We start from the raw sequence: 6000 nt of genomic DNA on the forward strand, positions 1-6000 counted from the left end.
GATTTAGTCGTAATATATTAGTTCGTAAGGTAATCCTTTATAGTTTCGACCGACTTCAAAAAAAGGAGGAGGTTCTCAATGCCACTGATGATTATTCTTTTTTAATTGGAAGCCAGTGCGTCTCGTTTGGTCCCACTTAAATTTAGTCTAGGTTTGACAATTTTGATGGTTTAGTTTTTTGTGAAAATTATGATTGTTTTTTTTCATTATTTCGTAACTAATTAATCGTTCTCCTCCCCAAACTATGAGGTAATCGCGCATTCGGACAAATGTTCAAGCGCGGTACTGTCGTAGTTTTTAATTTAGCAGGCTCCATTAAATTTTGTTCTCTATTATGTAAACTTATTGATCATTTCATTCCTTATACTATGCAAATGCGCGGACTAAGGTCCGAATGTTGTTAGTCGTAAGTAATTAGTTAGTAGGTATTAGGTAGTAAAAAAAAAAAAACAAAAAAATACAAAAAAAAATTCAGGGTTCGAAAATATCCGATATTTTTTATGAATATCGTATGTTTATGATATATAGCCGATATGATATCTCAAGTTTGATATATTAACATTTTGCAGGAAAGCCATATTTTACTTTATTTATTTATGAATACTTTTTGCATGTGTTACATAAACATGCTAAATTTATCAAAAGCAATACATAAAACGTTCTTAATGTTTTATTAATTTAGGTATTTAAAATCAGACCAAAACATAAAGATCATCTTTAAGATTTTTAGTCATTTAAATAATTTTGTATTGAAAAACCATTGGCATATCATCAAACTCCGTTTGATTGATATTTATCGGATGTATATCTTGATATATGTCGATTGATGTATGTCCTCGGACCCTGAACCCAACCGATCATTCTCCTCCTAAAACTATAAATCAATCGCGGGGACTAACGTCCCGTCGTGGTTTAGTCGTAATTGTATTAGTGAGTAGGCTCTATTATGTGTTTCGTTTAGTTCTTCCATGTGAATTCCCAAAAGACAATAACCGGCAAATTAAAACACAAAAATAGTCGCTATTTCGAAATTAATTTGGTTTTTTATAATCCAGGCAAATTGAAACACGGTCATAGTCCTCAATTTTTCTTATATTTATGAGCCAATATCCTTATGCCATTATTGTATATGGTATTTATAGTTTAAGATTGTCACATTTTCGCTCCGCTACTCACAACCTTATCAACGTGGCAAATGTGCATGCACAGTTATTTTGTGCAAACCGGCTTGAGCACTAGGCCCCGGTGATATTGCAAGTTTGCGCATGCATGTTTGTCTTTATTCGTAGTTTTTAGTATTAAGCATATTTAACCAGCAGCTCTTTATGGACTCATTATAACATAAGCGTCTAGGTGTTAAGGTGGCCATTCGATTAGGGCCTTATAAGATAAGATACTCCGCGACCGGAATGTTAGTTTAATGTTGTCTCAACACGTGTGGTATAAAGGATGGAATTGTATTTACGTAGTTAACGTTCAGTAGTTATTGATTCGTTAGCATTGCGCACGGATTGCAGTTTCACTGGTGATATAGCTTAAAATTTACGTTATCGAAGAATTGATGCACAAAGATGGTTGAGGCGCGACCGCCGACCTCTTTGATACATTCTAATTTAGTACTTACCAGCTTCCGCGTATACATACTGCATCTATTTTTTCTTTATCAGGGTTGTCTGATTCCATTTTGTTCTGTGATAAAGAACTGTTCTTCCAAAATTATTCCAAACTTCTTTAATTGAACTTGAAGCTCTATTCTCTTGCCCAACTCAACAAATTATCATATTTCACCATTCTATCAATTTAAGGTTACAAAAATTATTTATTTATTTTTATCTTTCAATCCTTCAGCGATTATTTCCATTCTAGGGACACCCTGAGACACCTTTTTACAACTGCCGGTCAAACTGAGATTTTCTTTGTTTCTGAATTAAAATAGTTAATTGTAAGCTAGGTACTAAGTCATGTTAATCGGTCACTAGTTGTACATAGAGATAAAAGGGCAACCTGATAACATGTAAAGTAGACACGCGAAGACCGCGCCACCGAGATGGCGCGTGACGCGTTTAGTTCCCGTAGCTTTTCTGTTATTACTTTTTCATTTCCCTCTGGGACGATTATTATAAAGCCAATTGATGTGCTATCTCGCTAATTAAATATAAGTGTTCGTTGATGTTGAGGTGTTTATGACTTATGAGTAGGTAAAATGGATATAGCTCCAGCTTTTAGCTGTCGATGCGATGATTGTCCTTAGCTGTAGTGACTAACGAAGAAAATGAGTAGATTTTTTACTAGATGTTGTATTGAGTGCAACGTAAGGATTCTTCTCTAGTTAAGGCTATTTCTTTCTAAGGTTCTCTTTAACGTGTTTGTGTTCTTATCCTCTAATTTTGTCCCCCAGTGATGGTTTGAGGGGGAAAATTCATGCTCCAGCACTTTTGCTGTTGTAGCATTTTTTGTTCTTAATTTAATTTGGTATTTATTATTGTTGTTAAAATAGGTTTTCTTCAATTGAATGATTTCTTAAAAGTGATTTATTTCCTTTCTTTATCCCCCAGTGATGGTTTGAGGGGGAAAATTCATGCTCCAGCACTTCTTGCTGTTGTAGCATTTTTCAGTTCATAAATTTCGTTTTTAAATTGCTTTTGTCTTTTACATTCCTTTTATCTCTTCTCTTAGAGTAATTATACAACTTGTAACATTTGAACAAGATTCCTAAAGGGCGTATCTGTAATCTTATCGACACACCGGAGGTTTCGCGTTATTGTTCTCGTTGCATATTTGTCGCGGGCAATTTGGATGATTGTGCCGTTTACATACGGCGTTGTCAGCTAACAACGCACGCAGTTATGTAATGTGCTGGGGATTTCCCAAACTTCCAAAGGCAGCAGGATGCAAGTCAAGGAGCATTTCTGTGTAGGTTCCACCAGCTTTTCCTACTTCCAAGTTTGACCAACTAAACCAACAGAACCATAATACATAACTGCGAGCTGGTTTTAAACCGACGAATGTTACTGCATCATCATACAGTTGCCTGCGACATAGTTATTTAGGGTAAGTCTTCTTCTCAGCGTATATCTTTGTGCCGGGTATTTTAGAACAGGTTTCATTTTTTCTTGGATGTTTCATAGGTTTAATGATTTGTGTCGATATATTTTATTAAATCCTGGTATTTTCTGGTTCGTTTATATCATTGATATTCATTATTCTGATTTTTAAGCCAATCCGATGCTTCTATTAATTTTAGTTAAAGTGTTTGTGTTGTTATCCTCTAATTTTATCCCCCAGTGATGGTTTGAGGGGGAAAATTCATGCTCCAGCACTTTTGGCTGTTGTAGCATTTTTGGTTAGTAATTTAATTTGGTATTTATTATTGTCCTTTATATAGGTTTTCTTCAATTGAATGATTTCTTAAAAGTGACTGATTTCCTTTCTTTATTTCCCAGTGATGGTTTGAGGGGGAAAATTCATGCTCCAGCACTTTTTTTGCTGTTGTAGCATTTTTTATTTCTTGTATCTTTTGTTGTTGGGATGAGTTCATCTAATTTGGAAGTTGATACAGTAAATTAACTTATTCCTTAATTTATTCCTTTTTCATCCAACATCTAACAGTACTACTGTTTTAAGTAATGTTAGCAACCAGGTTATTGGTATTGACTTGTCTTTTGTCTTTTGTAACTGTGAAGGGTCTCTACTTCCTACTTCCAGGTTTGATTTGACCTAAAATATAAATAGGGGATATTGATATTCCAGGCTCTTGCAAGATTCTCATATCTTCCATATAATATCGACGATAAAAGAAATTACTCCTTCCATTGTTCTATTACTACTTTACGTTGTTGCACTATCTTTTACCCGTTAAATACACATCAGCACTCATCGAGCACTTCGTCCTCTTGCAAATTTTACTTACATTTCTTAAATGCAACACCATTTTGTTGTTCAATCAATGTTCACAAAGTATCCTCAACAAAACCGTCAGGATCGAATCTTCCCTATACTTTAAACCTTTGAACATCGGTTCTCATTTCTCTTGTTTACATAAACTTAATGTGTCTTGTGTGCACTCATGAATCGTGCGATATACCTGAGCGAGTGCTTTCATCAGGTAATTGCAAATTTGTGTGTTCATTCTTGTATCTTAAGTTTATGTGCACTGTTCACTTCATGTCATGTCGTGTTGATTGTAATTTTACCAACTACTTTTGCTGCATTACCATCTGCATCAAGTTGATTTTGCACGCCCATCGTCTCAATACGTTTGCATTTAAAGGCTGCTCATATTTTTAAACGCGGTTTTTTTCATTATTCTATATTTATTTTTTGACCCGATGCTTCGACCACTTTACAGCGAACATTGGGTAAATAATGGTTAAACGCGTTTTATTAAGTCTTTAATTTACAAATGCATTGATCGTTTCATTATTCGCAATGTCTTTCTTTTCACAAATTCATACAAATCGTTCATTCAAATTGCACCTATTGTTGTTGAAGTTTATCCAAAAGGTCTTACCAAGGAAACGTCTTCTTCCACTTGATTTTTTTGTGTCAAGTATACCTATACTCGCCACTACAGTGAGAGTTTGATGGGGGGTTCATGCTCCGGATTACTTCAACTGTTGTGGCAGTTTTGATTATATTTTGTTAAATAGTATTTTTCTTCCATAACATATTGCCTGCGAAAGGTCTTTGCTCTTATGATGTTTTGTGCGATGGTTGCTTCTGTCTCCCCTTCACAGTTTTTGCAACTTCTTACGTCTTCTAAACTTTGACTCATTTTAGTATAGTCTAGTAATTTTTACAATTTTGATAAATTAAAATATTGATTCTCATTGTTCTAATTCTTGTCGTTGTATCTTTGATTCTTTGTTCTTATACCAATTCTTTTAGTATAACTTTCGTGTTCGTATTCAGTACATAAGTGAGCGTAGTTTAAGTTGATTTAAATAAACAAGTGAACAAACATTATTATTTCATATGTAATGTTTGTATTGATTTATTTACGTATAGCAGCCAGCAAAAATCGGTCATACCCGCGTAGTTTCACTACATAGTATAAAACAAAGTCGCTTTTTCTGTCCCTATGTCCCTATGTATGCTTAAATCTTTATAACTACGCAACGGATTTTGATGCGGTTTTTCGTAATAGATAAGAGTGATTCAAGAGGAAGGTTTTAGTATATAATTTATTAGGTTTTAGACAAAGCAGGCGAAGCCGCGGGCGGAAAACTAGTTAGAAATATAAAGAATTTTTGTTTGTTCTCTTTTAATTTTAATTTTGCAAAACATTATTCCTTAATATGCTGAATTAGATTAAGTCGAAACTCGTGAAGAAATAGTAACAGTTTCAGTAGGATAAGTTTATTATAGCGAGTACTTCTAAAACGGATAGTGTAAGGCTTTTTCATGAGCGTTTATTTTCGATAGTATAGACTTTAGACATTATTTTTCATTTGCTATCGTGGTGCGTAGATACCCACGATCGGACCCCAATTGATGCAATAATCGGTAATGATGAAACTCGTCATTGAACGATAACAGTTTCAGTAGAATAAGGATAGCGATTAGTGATACAGATTACGAATAGTTGACCGGCTATATACAGGTGTATGTTCTAATGATTATTTCCAACAATTGCATAATCAACGGATGCTGAAATGAATTGCTGAATCTAATCATTAGACATCCACAACATATGTGTATGGTTGTGCAACTATTCGGACCATCGAAATTGGTCATATATTAATTCTAAGATAATTATAATTAGGATAAGGGTTGTTGGCATTTTATAGCGAACTAGAAAGCTGTGAGCCATGCCTCGGTAATTATTTAATTTCAATCAAATACGTCTCTAAACGACAGTCATTATTTTTTATTCACAAAATATTGGTGCGACGTATTTCGTTTATTTGTTTTGATGGTGGTTAAGATCCGTTTGGTGTGGGTTACGTAATTTTGGTTCGAATCGGATTAATGTTGTGGATGTTGGTTAATATTTTTCAT

The sequence above is a fragment of the Colias philodice genome, chromosome 1 (assembly GCF_061535455.1).
Source record: "Colias philodice isolate Cphi_HAF_F1 chromosome 1, ilColPhil1 Martin Lab GWU primary, whole genome shotgun sequence".
Lineage (NCBI taxonomy): Eukaryota > Metazoa > Arthropoda > Insecta > Lepidoptera > Pieridae > Colias > Colias philodice.